Here is a 16,067-nt window from a genome sequence, read left to right on the forward strand (position 1 = left end):
GTAGTCATGGCCGAGTGGTTAAGGCGATAGATTCGAAATCCATTGGGGTTTCCCCACGTAGGTTCGAGTCCTGCTGACTACGTTATGAATGCTTTCCTGCTGGAACAGTTCAAAGCTCTGAAAGCCTGCTTTGCAAACCAGGCCTGCAATGTGATTAGACTTTGGAAAATCGAGTTCTTCATCAGAAATGTTCCACATTTAAAGCATTATCTCTGTTTCGCTTTCCAGATACACTGCTCGACACATCGGGTTTCTGCATTTGTTATTGTACGTCCTGAGCAGAAGTGCTGCTTTTCATTAGATTCCATTAATCCCTGGTCCTCTGTTCTCCGACTCTGGTCATTGGCAACACTTCCTCCTGCTCGTCAGAGTGCTCATTCCCCACCGCTCCCTCTCTCATCATGACAAACAACCGCAGGAAATTGCCACTTAACCATCTTTGTTCCAAAGTGAAACTCACCAGCCGAGGAACTCTCTCCACCAAACGGGACTTCTCATCCCTGGACATGGTGCAAGCCAGAGGATTGTGAAGAGATACTGTGAAACTATTGTCAGTTGGCAGTTGGAAAAATGTTTAGGAAGCAAACCATATAATTTAGGCTCCGGGTTTGGAAATCTTGAGAAACTCTTTGAGAAATGCAATCAGAGGAGAATGAAGAAGTGTAAATTGTCAGTCCGAGTAGAGGAAGGGACATTGACTCTGATGTTCTCGGCACAGGAACTGATCTGAGACATTGAAAGAATTCTCGCTCCCGTACGTGAGGAATACAAACTTCATCTGGACTCTGGGACAATGAAAAACACTGGAACACTCAAGACAATATCCAAATATTGACTGAGATCACTGCAGTACGAGTACTATAGATGGGTCAGTTTTTGTCCAGTGTGTGCAGGAGGGCTTCCTGACACAGTATGTAGACATGCCTTCAAGGGAAGAAGCCACTTTCGATTTAGTACTGGGTAACGAGCCTGGTCATGTTTTATACTTGGAAGTAGGTGAGCACTTTGGAGACAGCGATCACAATTCTCTCAGGTTTACTTTCGTGATGGAAAGGAGTAGGTGTACTCCACGGATCAAGAGTTTCAGCTGGTGGAAGGGAAATTACGATGCAATGAGGTAAGATTTAGGAAGCGTAGAATGGGGTAGGAAACTGTAGGGGGTGAGCACATTAAAAATGTGGAGCTTATTCAAGGAAAATTTCCTGTCTGTCGTAGATACGTATGTACCAGTCAGGCAGGGAGGAAGATATAGAACGCGTGAGCCGTGGTTTACTAAGGAAGTGGAATCCCTCAAGACGAACAAGAAGTCTTATGTTAGGACAAAACGTGAAAACTCAGTTAGAGCGCTCGAGGGTTCCACCGATATCAGGAAAGACCTAAAAAGAGTGCTGAGAAGAGCCAGGAGGAGACATGAGAAGTTGTTGGCAGATAGGATCAGGGTTAACCCTAAGGCTTTCCATAGGTATGTCAGCAATAAAAGAATGATGAGAGTTAAATTAGGGACAATCAAGGATCATAGTGGGAAGTTGTGTGTGGAGTCAGTGGAGATAGAGGAAGCACTAAATAAATACTTTTCGACAGAGTTCGCTATAGATAATGAAAATGTTGGCGAGAAAGATAGAGATACTTGCGTCTAGACTAGAAGAGATTGAGGTTCACAAGGAAGAGATATTAGAAATACTGTAGAATATGAAAATAGATAAGTCAGCTGGATCTGATGTTGTTTAGCAAATGCACTGCAGGAAGGTACAAATCAAGCTGATGCTAAAAACGGCTCATTTTGAGCCGCTAATTTGCAGTGAAGTGGCGGCGCCAATAAAAGGTGTCACGCATCTTGTCTAATTCCACATCCTGAGCTCGAAATGACCAGATGTCTCTCGCTGAGTTTCGGCAGGGTCTTGCTTGGACGACACCATGACATGTTTTCACCAGAGTGGATCATGAAATCGCGTCGTGACTGAATAAAACAATGGAAACTTCCAGCAGAGAAGGCGGCGACCCTGAAGCAGGCAGCTGAAGACAAATGTTTCTATAGTTCTGTCAGCAATAAAAGAATGACGAGAGTTAAATTTGTGATAATCAAGGATAATAGTGGGAAGTTTTGTGTGGAGTCAGAGGAGATGGGGAAGCACTAAATAAATATTTTTTGACAGTGTACGCGACAGAAAATGAAAATGTTGGCAACGAAGATATATAGATACTTGCATCTAGTGTAGTAGATATTGAGGTTAACAAGGATTAAGTGATAGAAATACTGAAGAGTGTGAAAACAGACAAGTCCCCTGGGCCGGATGGGATCTGTCCTAGGATCCTCTGGGAAGCAAGGGAAGAGATTGATGAGCCTTTGGAATTGATCGTCACATCATCATTGTCTACAGGAATAGTGCCTGTGGAATGGAGCATAGCGTATGTTATTCCCTTTTTCAAAATGTTTCGTCGAGACAACGCTGGTAATTACACACCAGTGAGTCTCAATGCAGTTGTTGGAAACATGTTAGGAAAGGTTATTATAGATAGGATTTATGACCATATCGAAAAGAATAATCTGATCAGGGACAGTCAGCACGGTTTTTTGTAGGATAGGCCTTGCCTAACGAATATTGTTGACTTTTTTGACAAAGTGACCAAACAGGTAGATGACAGTAACCCGGTTGATGTGGTGTATATGGGTTTCAGCAAGTTGTTCAATAAGTTTCCCCACAATAGGCTATTATACAAAATGCGGAGGAATGGAACTGTGGGAGAGATTGCAGCTTTGATCAGTAATTGGCTTGCCAACAGAAAACGGTGTTGTAGTTGTTGGAACATGTTCTTCTTGGTGTCTAGGTCTTGGCGGCGTACCACAAGGGTCGGTGTTACGTCCACTGCTTTACCATGAGATCTAACCTTGCCAATCAGTCTCCCATGGGGAACATTATTGAACGCCCAACTGAAGTCCACATAGATCACATTTACTGCTCTGCCCTCATCAATCTTCTTTGTTACTTCTTCAAAAAACTCAATCAAGTTTGTGAGACATGATTTCCCACGCACAAAGCCATGTTAACAATCCCGAATCAGTCCTTGCCTTTCCAAATACATGTACATTCTGTTCCTCAGGATTCCCTCCAACAATTGGAGTATTCTTGGCAGATGCAGTTTCATGTAGGGAATGCGAGGTCATATACTTTGTTGGGAAGAATCAGAGGAGTCTCAGTGTTCTTATACATGAAACGAACAACGGTTAATCACATATTTATTTCTTGCTGGCAAAATAAAAGGCTTTTCTGATGCTCACAATTAAAGAGATGGTTTCCAAGAAAATAGGAAAATTAAGTCACCAATAGAGTAATCAATTACCAAGATATCCCCCGTGATGTTTTATGGGACACGTGGGATTTTTTTGATTTTGGTTCTCCAAACGTTTTTACAATGGAACCGAGAGTTTTAGATGGGAAGTTAAGATCACGCATGACTATTGTCATTTTTGTCACTCACACTCATTTTTTTTCCCTTGCACGATTTATTTCGCTTTGTGGTGACTGCGAGTGGGCTTGTAAACTACACATGCTTGTGAGTTCATTCCTCACTGTTCCTCAACTCCAGCCAAACAGACTTTACATCCTTATTTCCTGAATCAAGGTAATCTCTAAACATTGCATAAATGTCATAAAACTTTGGTATTTCACACGCCTCTGTATATCACCTTTCAATATTAATTGATCCTTTACTGTATTGCAGTTGTGCATAAGAAGAGAAAAATAGAATAGAGAATGGTGGACCTCCCCTTCACACACCCGTTATTGAAGCGAAAATGCAGATTACTGCCCATAATACGATCGTGGAACCATGTGCCGAACCCTCAGGAAACACAGAATAAGTGCAGTGCCACAGGGCATGTCAGGGACAGCACCAGAAGGACAACAGAAATGCTGCTCTAAGCTCCTATTTTGGATGTATTCCTCAATGAGCAAGAGAGTGTGACATGTGTTCCATCAGGAGTTACCTCACACAAGGAAGTAATCAGTGCTGCAGACGGTCATATCATCCAAATTCCAAGCCCTGGAATCAGAGACATTCAATATTCTGTGCATAACTGCAAGGAACATCTGTCCGAGGCGTTTTTACAGTCCAGATGATATTATGAATGCAGCTCTCTAGTTGACAGCCTCTTTCTCCTATGTCGTGTTTCGTGCAGTCCATGCGTGGAATCTCATCAACCAGTTTGAACTGCACATGATGGGGTATTGGGCCTTGTTTTCTCGTGAGTTGTTGTCTGAGTGAGGTCCTCGGTTTCTGTGCTGTCATATGTCCGAGTGTTCGGAGGAATCTGGATATCGTTTTCCAGAATTTGTTTTTAACACAGGGAAGCATGATTTAAAAATTACCTCATAGCAAATCCACGTTGCGAACTTTGTGTGCCATGCATTTGCGAATGAAGGTGGGTGGATATTGGTTCTTGGCAAAGAATTTGTGTGGGCGTCAGTCCAGCAGTCCCTAGTAGCAATACGTACAAACGGCAAGGGCCACACATTCGACTAGAATAGCACAACAATAATAGGACAGGGCAAGCAGAAGACAGCCAGACAATTCATGGAAGCAGGTCACTCATCCACGGATTCCATCCATTGGACCCAATCTGCAATCCCAACAAACGGAAGCAGGGGAAATGAAACCAAATGAATTAGTACCAAAACATGAGAGCAGCGCTTCACAGGAACCTCTGCAGAGCTGAGAATGTCACCCAGAAAGGGACGAAAAGTCTGCAAACCATCTTCCTAGCGTCACCGAACTTTTCAACAAGAACACCAGAAGCATCCGAACTTCACATCTTTCTGTTCCACATCAGAGAATTGCACACTCAACTACCGCGTGTAAGATGAGAATTGCAGCCCCTACACGATCAAGGGCGACAGAAAGAGCGAGGGGAAACAGCTGCCACTCTCATTCCACAGCTACAAACGCTCTCTTTGAAAGGTACATTATCGTATGAATGTCGGGACAGCAGTAGACTATGTGAACTAAACAGCCTGCGCTGTGTATTCATATTCTGGACAATGTGAGTTGTTCACAGTTTTCCCTGAAAGTGAGTGGACGTCGTTATTTCACCGCTGTTGTGAAGCCAGATCCTGCACTGAATCTGCTCCCTTGTTTTTTGTTGTTGTGGCTAAAAGGTGGGCAATCGCAACGTGAAACTTTGTTATATTTCTCTCATTTCCTTCAGTACTGTCCTGGTGAGGGAGGCTGGAGATTGGCTCGCTCGATCAGATGGAGGCACCAGCGCATTGTTGACCTAATTTAATCGAGAATATAATTGGTAATATTCACTTTGCATGGTACATTTTTCTGTTTTGTTTAATGTTACTTGAGCACTTTCTGTTACTTGGCAATGCACTAAATCTTCAGAATGTCGGGAAGCTCAGTTTGGAATTGCTTCGGTGTTATTTGTGTGAGCATTTCTTGACATACACGTCTCGCACTGCCCCACAGACAGAAGTAATGAGTTTGCGTGTCTGATCATGACTCTGCGTTTTGAGTTTTGCCCCTGGTCCACGTTAAGAGCTGTCAGTTTTTGGATTCACTGGAGAGTTAAGGGGAAAGTACGATTTGTGAGGTTTTTTTTTATTCAACGAGATTATTTGATGGAGAACTTGGGAATGTATCAAGATGAATGGTCATTGTCTGTAAATGTCTGGAAACATTCCGCTCTGTGTCATTTCAAAACATTACGCCTCAAGAAAAAAATAAAATTCAAACACGCTGACTTAGGAACAAACAGCATGCGTTTTTGCAAGTGGTCTATTCAAACTTTGTCAGGTACTGGAGTGTCACTGAATTGCCGAGCACGGAAGCAAACCTTCCTCTCCAACTTGCACCTGTTGAACAGATGACAGTAACTAATCTAAACATATTTGCCAATATTTGTCCCTTATCTCTCCGAACAATTCCTGTCTGCATACCCATTTAGATGCCTTTGAAGTGCTGAGAGTGCACCAGACTCTGCCTCGAAATGTGGCAATTTATTCCACACGCACAAAAATGTGTGTATTAAAAAAAATTGTCGCTCATGTCCCTTTCAAATTGTACTGCTCTCACATTAAACCTATGCTATCTCACTGTAAACTCATGTAACTTCTGAAAAAGTGTAGATTGACTATGTTCTCTGCTCGTCTACCTCATGATTTTGTAAACTTTTCCAAGGACATCCCTCAGACCTGATGCTCCGGGGAAAACTGTTGAAGAATATTCAGCTTCTCAATAATTTCCACACCGTGCAAACCTTTCAAATCGTTGTAAATATGTTTTTTTAATTATGCTAAGGTAATCATAGAAAGAGCCAGGGGAAATTGCCTGAAGTGAAGCGATGCTGAAACATTAGTCTTGACAGATTTGGCGCTTCGTTATCGTCAGGGAGCGTCGCCGAGTGGTTTAATGTCGGTAAAAGCAATGAATGCAGATGCTGGAGACCAGATTCAGGATTAGTGGTGCTGAAGAGCGCAGCAGTACAGGCAGCATCCGAGGAGCAGTAAAATCGACGTTTCGGGCGAAACCTTGTATTCCTGATGAAGGGCTTTTGCCTGAAACGTCGATTTTACTGCTCCTTGGATGCTGCCTGAACTGCTGTGCTCTTCCAGCACCACTAATCCAGAGAGGTTTAATGTGCTGGGTTTAGGATCCAGTCTCTATTGCGTCGTGGGTTTGAAACCCAACTTTGCAATAGAACAACTGCAGGCTGCTTTTTATGACAGAACTACACAGGCCCTGATATTGCTTTGTGGGGGTGTTTGTTACTCCTCGGGTCTCTCACCCTCTCTGCGATAAACACGGGAACATGAGCAACTGATTCTTAAAATAATGAGAACTACTGCTGTCCACATCCTCTCAATCACTGTGCGTTTGGATGTGTACATGCACAATTTTGCTGCCAGTTGATGTGTCTCAAATGGTCAGAGCATTTGGCTGAAATGTTGGTTGTCCAAGCCCAAAAAGAGCACAGAGCCTCAAATATTTCATATCAAGTATTGAGATTGACCATGTACAGACAACAGAACCACGAGAACTCATCCATGATTGACCCTGAGTCCGCAATGAGTGAGACGGTCACGTGCAGCAAAATGTGACCCCACTCTCTCCAAGCCCCTGCTGACAACAGAAAGGGGCCACTGCAGTTTCAATCAGCGGCTTCCTGCCCAGCCCTGAGACACAGCTCATGGAAACTCCTTCCTCAGGAACGGCTGTTACCGTGTGAAAGGGTAAAAAAATTCTAATTCAAATTGAAAATGTCTTCAGAAGATTCTTCCTGTTTTTAAAACATTTTATAATCAGAATTCCTTTCTCGAATATTAGAAGTGGCAAACTTTGTAGGGAGGTAGAACAAATAAAGTGTTGATTGTGAGGACTCTGTCTCTTCAGCAGATGGGATTCCCTACACTCTAATCAGAAATGAAATAGGTATTTTCCCGATTGATTTGCAGTCTGCCAGAGTGTCTGGGAATCACTTCGGTGACCTAAGGATCAGGGTCAAAATATGAAAATATGAACAGAGAATCGAAAATCCCGGGGCAAGGCCTAAATGGATTGTCATGGTCTGAAGGAATAAATCTGATAATTGAAAGACTTGGATAATGTTATTTGCATTGGGGAGGAATGAACGAGATTTTTGAAAATTGCCGTGTCAGCTGAATTAAACTCAGTAGGAAATGATAAATTAACCAACACCAATCCTGTCCTTGTACGCTCAGTCGGGAGAGCTTGAGACCTTTAATCTCACTGTTGTGGGGTCGAGACCCACGCAGGGCGCTGTTGTTTGTTAATAGGTTTGCCGCTCTCCATTAATGTTGCAAGAGCGAATTCACTCGCTGAGGCAGGTTTTGTTGACACATTTTTTCCTCCGTTTTTGATCATCTCTTGGTTTCTGAGTGAAAGCTGGCTCCACTGTACTGCAGGTGCAAGAGACAAGGTTATCAGTTCAGCCGAATATGCTATAAACGATGTCCCTTCCAACACGTGAGGTTCCATTCCAAACGTGCCCCAACCAAAATGTCCAGAAACGTCGAATGTGAATGGCCACATGACAGTGACAGCTGCATGTCAAATGGTGCTGCAATAGAATTAACTGAATGAGAATGCTCTGATGGAAACCGAATGGAACTCTCCCTGAAATTTTCCCAATTCACTCGGTTGTGTACCCATATGCGTTTACGTAATGAACAGCTTATTGTCAGTAACAGGGGTGGGGGTGATGCAGGATAGTGAGGTCTCCGTGTGGGTGAAAAGTGATTTGTTCGAATAGGGAATTCAAACGTCCACAGAGCAGACAGAGCTGATTGGTCCAGGATCAGACTTTTCCCTTCTGATTCAGTACCAACAAAGGAAATTGCGGGAAAATCTCAGCAGGTCTGGTAGAATCTTGGAATGGAAAACCGAGTTAAGTCTTCAAGACCAGTGACACTTATTACTCCATGTCCATCTCCGTCTACCTATTTTATTGAATATCTCCTTACTCTCAACTTTATAATCAGTCTCCAAACATTCTCCCATTCTCACAATTTAATAGCAGAACTGTTCCATCTCTCACCTCACCGAGTTTTGAGAGGAGGACTTCGAAATGCACGATTAACTCTGTTTCTATTTCCTTAGATACTGGACGGTCAGAGACCAGAAGGCATCGGAGGACGGTTAGAGCTTTCAGCCCATGGTCTGCCCGCCATTCGGTCATGACTCATATAGTTCCCAAACCAATTTTCAGCCTTCTATCTGTGGCACTTATCTCCCCTGAATTTAAGATCCAGTCTTTTTCCCAGAGTGCGAATGAAACTGTCCCAACCGTCTCCACATCTGCTGGCAGCTGTTACACCGTATCTGTGTGTGATCGAGCTCAATTTCAGTCCCACACAGCAAACACGTCTGTTCTGAGCAATGCAATCCCCGCTGCATGACAGATCGATCGGGTCTCTGACCCCACGGTTTTTCTGCGAGGCAGTAGTTAGCTGCTTCATGACCCACGGCAAGGACCAGTGCTTCAAAATGTGGGGACAAAGAACGATAGGCACAAGAGTTTGTACAGGTTAGGTCGAAAGGGTTATTGTCAACTTCATGGAGTCCCTGCTTCAGAGTCTAGGTTTGAATCGGCCAAGCCTAGATAAAATTCCAAGTCAGGAAATGAAGATTTATTTCTCTTCTTGTGGCTAGTCTGAATGAAAACCATTTTCTGCTTCAACAGAGAGCACAGACCCGGTTCTGCCAGAAGGAATCCAGTGATTGATTGCATCCAACTGGAATCATTGAGTCATAAAGATGTACTGCAGGGAAACAGACCCTTCGTTCAAACCTGTCCATGCTGACCGGAAATCCCAACCCAATTTGGTCACTCTTGCCAGCACACGGCCCATATCCCTCCAAACCCTTCCTACTCATATACAATTTCAAATGCCTCTTAAATGTTGCAATTGTACGAGCATCCACCACATCCACTGGCAGCCATGACAGCACGTACACCGAATAAATTGTCACTGCAAATCCCATCTAAGGATCTCGCCTTTCTGAGCTGAAACTATCTCGCTGTTCATTCAATGTCGCTGCGTCTAATTCTTGGAAATCCCTCCCTATCGACATCATGGCTGTAACACTGTGTTGAGCACTTCGAGGACGAAGTAAAGTAACTTACCATCTCAGTCTCTTGAGTAATTATGGTTGGGCAGTGAAGCCTTTCCCAAAGAGTGACGTGCATTCTCCAGAATTTCGTTTGAAAAAACTGCAGTTTTCAAGTGGACATCCGAAAGTGGTCCGGAACAAAAGTAAAGTTTCGAAGGGAAAGTAGGATAAACTGAAAGTCAATGATGACTGAGATGAATGAGGCAGAAAGTGAGTGAGGAGCTGTTGGTACAAGGATCAATGTCAGTGCTAATGGTTTAGCCCTTACTGCCCACTGTTAACACCAACTCACACACCACTCCTGGTAAATTCACCACAATTACCCTGGTCTCTTGGTATGAGTTTCCCTCTGTGCACATCCAGGCTGTAAATCGGCCCCGAGAGGATGAACGCATACTGTTTTTCCGGTCAGGTTAAAGAGGTGAAGGCATCAGTTTGAAATCAAAGCAAGAAGAGATTGCCTCTTCCTGTACATTTTCAGTGGACAGTCACCAGCTGCGAACTTCTTTCCTGCACAAACGGACGTTGATATAAATTCTCATCTAACAGCTTTATTACAGAAAGGTAGTCCGATTAACTGTGATCAAATACTTCATTAAATGCCATTATTGATTTGAAGAACCGTGTTTGTGGTTTCGTCAGTTAAAGCATGTGGTAATAACCAGACGTTAATGGTGTCAAATGTTGTCAAATGTTCTGTACATTGAAAGTTCATTATTTAAACTTCTTGTAAAAGCCGTATTGTTTATCCAACATCGCGAAAGTAACGGCTCAGCATGCTTCTTGTGTTAGAGCTCAGACAGTTATTATTTCGTGCTCCCAAGCCCTACCTCCTGATGTGGACCCATTAGTCTATGTTCTATCCTGCTAATTCAACGCAGAGTTCTTTTTACTTTGTTCCACAAGGATTTGTCTATCTCTTCTACTATTATTCTCCGTCCGTCTTTTCAAGTTTTTTGGGATAATGAAGAGACGCAAGAGACACTGCAGACTTGCAGGACAATGTTGTCGTAATAACACATCCAATGAGATAATGGCTCTCATTGTCTGCTGTCACCATTCATTGATTTTCGGCAAACAGCAATGGCATCATAGAAATCCTATAATTGGAGTGAAACTGCTTTTTTTCTGGTCTATTATGAATACTATTTAGAATTGTAAAAGCTCATAACGTTTTGAATGAACAAATGTCACCTGAACTCAGACCCAAGTAACACAGACATTACTTAGAGACTGAGCCCAGTTCTACACACTCTGGCCGGTGGAGGGGGCGACGGAGAAAGCGACGGAACAGCCTCCGATGTTAACACTTTTCCAAGAGTAGAAATGAAAAATGAGGGATATTGACAGACAGAGAGTGTGAGAATGTAGAAGAGAGTGAGGTGTTACAGAGAGACTAAGGGACACAAACAGAAATTCTCCATTCACCATGGATGCTCATCGACATAAAGGAGAAGAAAAAGGTAATGAAGGCCAGCCTTTCACCAACTCAGGGCAACAGCAACAGCATTACAGCCGATAAAGGAATTTTGCATTATTACACATGACATCTGTCAGCTAATGAGAGATTCTGATAAGTATGCTGTTTTGTGAAGTGAAATTGACAATTACCCAGGCAATAAAACAATAAAAAGCATAAATAGCCTGAATCTGTGATAAGAAACAATAAATTTCTTTTACTCCACAGATGCTGTCAGGCCTGCAGACTTTCTCTGTCAATTCCTGTTGTTGATTCAGATTTCCAGGATTCAGACTTCTTTGTTTAATGCTAGTCTGAATCCTGTTTGTGACAATACTGGATTAATTGCCAGTTCCATACAAATTCCCTGCTTTGGGAAGGTTGTCAACAACATAAACGGTCAGAGGAAATCCCCCATTGCTACAGCAGTGAGACCACCGTATCCTTAACAGTAGACTTCCACAGAAAGTGAAATATGGCGCTGTATGCTTTATCAATGAATCCACTTTTACTTTTTTCATTTGTGATCATTTTAACTGCCCATTCAGTTTATTTCTTTCTTCCATTTCTGTCAGCTTGGAAAAGGCCTTTCCGCCCATCTGCAGTGCGGGTCATTGGACATTCATTTTTTCGAGTCCAGGAGCTACTATTTTTTGGAGGACCTTCTGCACTGCATCTGGGGTGGGGTGGGTGCGAGGCTGTACCACTAAGTTCACCTGTCTGTAGATATCGGAGAAGGGTCTATCTATTCCACACCACCAGGCTTCCTCATCGCTCATGAATCTTGGTTATTATTACCCTTGCCATGGCACCTCCTTCTTTGATAACAGGAAACCGATATCCCGTGTCAGGTGTACCTGTAGCCGTGATGGATACTACTCAGTGCCAGTAACTGGGTACACAAGGATCTCTGCATAAATATTTATTGCCTTATTTATAGTCGTCCTGGTTACCAAACGGGCATGGGTAGCATGTAAAGGTCAACTGAACATCCTTGGTTAAGATTACCGTCTGCTGTTGTATCCCAGACACCCCTGCCTTCACGACTCGTCCTGCCATGCAGCCCCATATTTCTATGAGTCTTCTAATCATTACTTAACCTTATTTGGATCCGGTGTTGTCCAATGTCTCCTCAAGGTCAGCTTCACGTTTGCAACGGCTGGCGTGTATCAACGTGGCTCTTTCGGCAATCTTAACAGCTGTCTGTGTTGTAGGGAGCCCTTGGAACGGTCCCAGCCAGCTCTTCGCCTTCATGCTTTTGCTCCTGAAGTCTTTCAGCACTATCCAGTCTTCAGGTTCTAGATTGTGCATCTTCCCTTCTGCTGATTGGGGTAGTGCTGCCCTTCTTTTGATTCTGTATTTGAGACAGAAGTGTGGAGAGTTTTATACCGTAACATAATATCTCGTCCTCACAGTGGTCTGTTATCTGTTTTACAATCGGTCTTGGCCAATTCCTGTATTGGGCCACCTTCCAAACAAATTCTCAAACGTCCTAATATTTACTCTTCCTCTCCTTCATATACATTAGCACAATTGGAAATGCCTTTGTCCATGTCACCTCTAGTTCCTCACAACATTTTGCCAATTTATTGTTAAGGATAGTTTTCTCTCTTTCCACTGCCCCACCGCTCGCTGGGTGGTAGGCACAATGTTGCCTCACCTTTATTCCCAAGTAATCACTGATCTGCTGAAGGGCAATATTTATAAGTGGCTTTCCATTGTCGCTGCTTAGCCTTTCAGGGATTCCCCATCTCGGAATTATTTCAGTTAGCAAAGCCTTGGCTACTGCACTGGCATCCTGTTTAGACGTGGGAGCACTTCCACCCCTTGGGAAATCATCAACTATTACCAGACAATGCCTTTTCCCTTCGCTGGGTGTTAGTTCAATAAAATCCATCCGTAAATGTTCAAAGGGTCTTTGGGATTGGGGGTGTTCTGCCTGATTCATTTGTATTCCCCTCCCCACATTATTAGTGGCACAGATAACACATTATTCACATTATTTTTATGAGTAATGAGTAAATCCCTTTCTGTACCAGCGTGCTGAAATATTGTCGTACATCCCCACTTTTGACACATGGTCCTTACCGTGTGTTACTTTGGCATAGAAAGGGAATAAAGATCGTGGTAGACAGGGTTTCCCACTGGGGTCACACCACACCCATTCCCTCATTCTGCACCATGCTCTTGTCCATTCACGCTTCTCCTTTGATGTGGCCTGAGACTGTAACTCCCATAAGTCTGCTTTTGATTAGAAATATTTGACATACACATGAGCGGCTGATTGGCTGCCGTCCTTGCCGCTCAGTCTACATTTTCATTGCGTTGAGAAATTGGATCATATTTTTTCCTGTGGGCTTCACATTTACATACAGTGATTGATTTAGGCAATCGGACTGCTTTCAGGAGGTCAGAGATCCGGCCATTTTATGTGATTGGCTTTCCAGTGGAGGTCAAGAAGCCCTTGTTTTTCCACAGGGATCCAAAGTTATGTACAACCCCGAATGCATTTCTGTTGTCGATGTAAATATTCACTGTTCTTCCTTCGGCCAATTTACATGCCTCAATCAAGGCAATCAGCTCTGCTGCTTGGGCTGACAGATGAGAAGGAAGTGATCCCGCTTTGACTACCTCGTGGGTAGTTGCTACAACATACCAGACATTGGCCTATCTCTTTGCTTCTGAATGCTGACCTATCCACAATTATACGCCGTGTCCAGATTCTAAATTGGTGAATCCTACACGTCTGGTCTCGGGCTTCAAATGTCATTAATTACAGCGACACAGTCATGTGGGTCTCCGTCTCCTTCTTTGAGGAGAAGACAAGCAGCATTAAGCACGTTACATCACTTTATTGTCATGTGAGACTTCTCCAATCGCATAGCATTGCATGTGAGCCAACGTGCTGCCGACATGTGTGCTGTCCTTTGCTCAGAAAGCAGTAAGGGTACTGCATGTGGGACCAGTCGGTTTAATTCAACAAAGCCGACTATGTCCCTGGAAGCTACAACAGCCTTTTCAAATGCAGGCACGACACGGAGGCATTTATGCAATCCTGCCGTTACGGGATCCAAGTTGAGGTGAAAAATAAGCTACTGACCTCAATTTTACACACATAATTCTTCATCAGCACAAATGTCATGCAGGCACGCTTCTCATCCACTATTTGTACAAAAGGCTTGTTTGGATTTGGAATCCCAGTGTCTGTGTAGTTTGGAGTTCCATTTCAATTCAACAAAGGCACTCTAGGCCTCAGGGGTCACTGCAACGGACTGCAGCTCTGCAAACCTGAACCATGAACTATGTCACTTTTAGGCGCCTAAAGGTTTGCGTAATGCAGGTCGAACATTCTAAGTAGGATCACATGACCAAAAAGGATAACAATTGTTTCTTCATGTGAGGCTTTGAATTTTGCTGGTTTGCTTGAACTCTGTCTTGACCAATGGTCTTTCCTTGTTCAGATATTAAGTGACTTAAGAACTTCAACTGTTGTTCCACAAGTTGTAGTTTTGTGAGACTAGAAGGCAGAGCATTGCAAGCCTACCTTTCTCACATTGTTTCTCTGTTGATGCTGCGAAAAAGCATTCGTTTACATACTGCAGAAGCGCTGACACCCACCCCCCCCACCTCCCCCGCGTTAAAACAAGAGTCTCCAGACTCCTGTGTCGAGTCTCGTTAATTATGGTGGGGACTCACAGTAATCTTGAAAATGTCACGTGAAAGTATACCATTTGCCTTTGAATGGAAAAGTGAACCAGAATTGACTGTTGGCGTGTAACGGTACACAAAACAAGGCATTTGCTAAATCCAGAATAGAGAACCATTTACATACGGTGGAATTTGAGCCAAAATAATATCGGGGTTTGGAACATTTGGGGTGTGCGGAACAACAGCGTTCTTGATAACCTGCAGGTCATGAACAAACCTCCGTTCCCCCGATTCACCTGGAATGTTTGCCTTTTTGAACGAAAAGAATGGGCGTTCTCACCAGTGATTATTCACGGGGATTAACACTCCAGCCTATAAGAGAGATTCAAAGACTGGAGTAATTTCTTGCACAGCCTCGGGTTTTAACGGCTCTTTTGCTTTGCAAGGACGATACTCAGACTTCGGGGTTATTCTTAAGGATTCGTATGAGTCCCACATCGTGTTTGCCTTCTGCCCTGAAATCAGTTGGGACCCTTCTTAATCTTGGGTCCGAGACATCTACCATAGGTAAACACCAGACGACACTCCTGCCAGGGATTACCTGGACTGCCCTGTCTGCCTGAGTTAGCCAATTTAGTTTCTTCCTATACGTCCTTATAACTGCATTGAAGCAGATACCTACACCGACCCTGAAGATACAATCTTTCGTTTTTTGTGCCTGTCGTACCCATGGTCCCAAATTCTGACACCTGTCGCTGGATGCCTTCGCCAATGATCCGTGAGGAAAAGAGCCTTCCACATAAAAAAAAGGGTCTATTTACCGTCACAGGTACTTAAAAAAGTTTAAGGTGACAGCACATCTGTGATCATTCCAATAAAATTCGCACAATAACAACTGATCTGGTTTAACCAATCTCCTGAACCAATCCTTCTGTTATGATTTGTCAGGACCATCGCGGTGTATGAGTGCTGTGCAGTGCAGCATATCTCCAGCAAGAAAATCGGTGTTAATGGGGTTAACATGGCCACTTGCTTCCTGGTTGAGTGAATCGCTCACGGAAACTATCGCTCTCTGACACGCATCAGGGGTCGTGATTCGTATTTTCCAGCCTGCGCTGTTAAATCTTTTTTTTATATTACCTGCAAGCCCGTCGGGGTACTGCGCAAATCGGACCCCAGTCTCACTATGAGATCCCGAGACATCAGATATAAAGTACAGAATTCCGATAACAAAAATGAGAATTGGACTGTTTCCCCATTACTGGTTTCACACAATAGGGGTGCGGTAAACCTCTCTCGTGTCACGACTCCTGATGCGCCCATTAAA

General features: G+C 43.6%; 1 non-coding gene across 1 annotated transcript; it reads left to right on the forward strand.

Annotated features, from left to right (window-relative positions):
* trnas-cga (transfer RNA serine (anticodon CGA)) lies at positions 1 to 82 on the forward strand. The gene has a single exon. It is a non-coding gene; the product is annotated as a tRNA-Ser (tRNA).
* The last annotated feature ends 15,985 nt before the right edge of the window (positions 83 to 16,067 follow it).

The sequence above is a fragment of the Chiloscyllium punctatum genome, unplaced genomic scaffold (genome assembly GCF_047496795.1).
Source record: "Chiloscyllium punctatum isolate Juve2018m unplaced genomic scaffold, sChiPun1.3 scaffold_232, whole genome shotgun sequence".
Classification (NCBI taxonomy): Eukaryota; Metazoa; Chordata; class Chondrichthyes; order Orectolobiformes; family Hemiscylliidae; genus Chiloscyllium; species Chiloscyllium punctatum.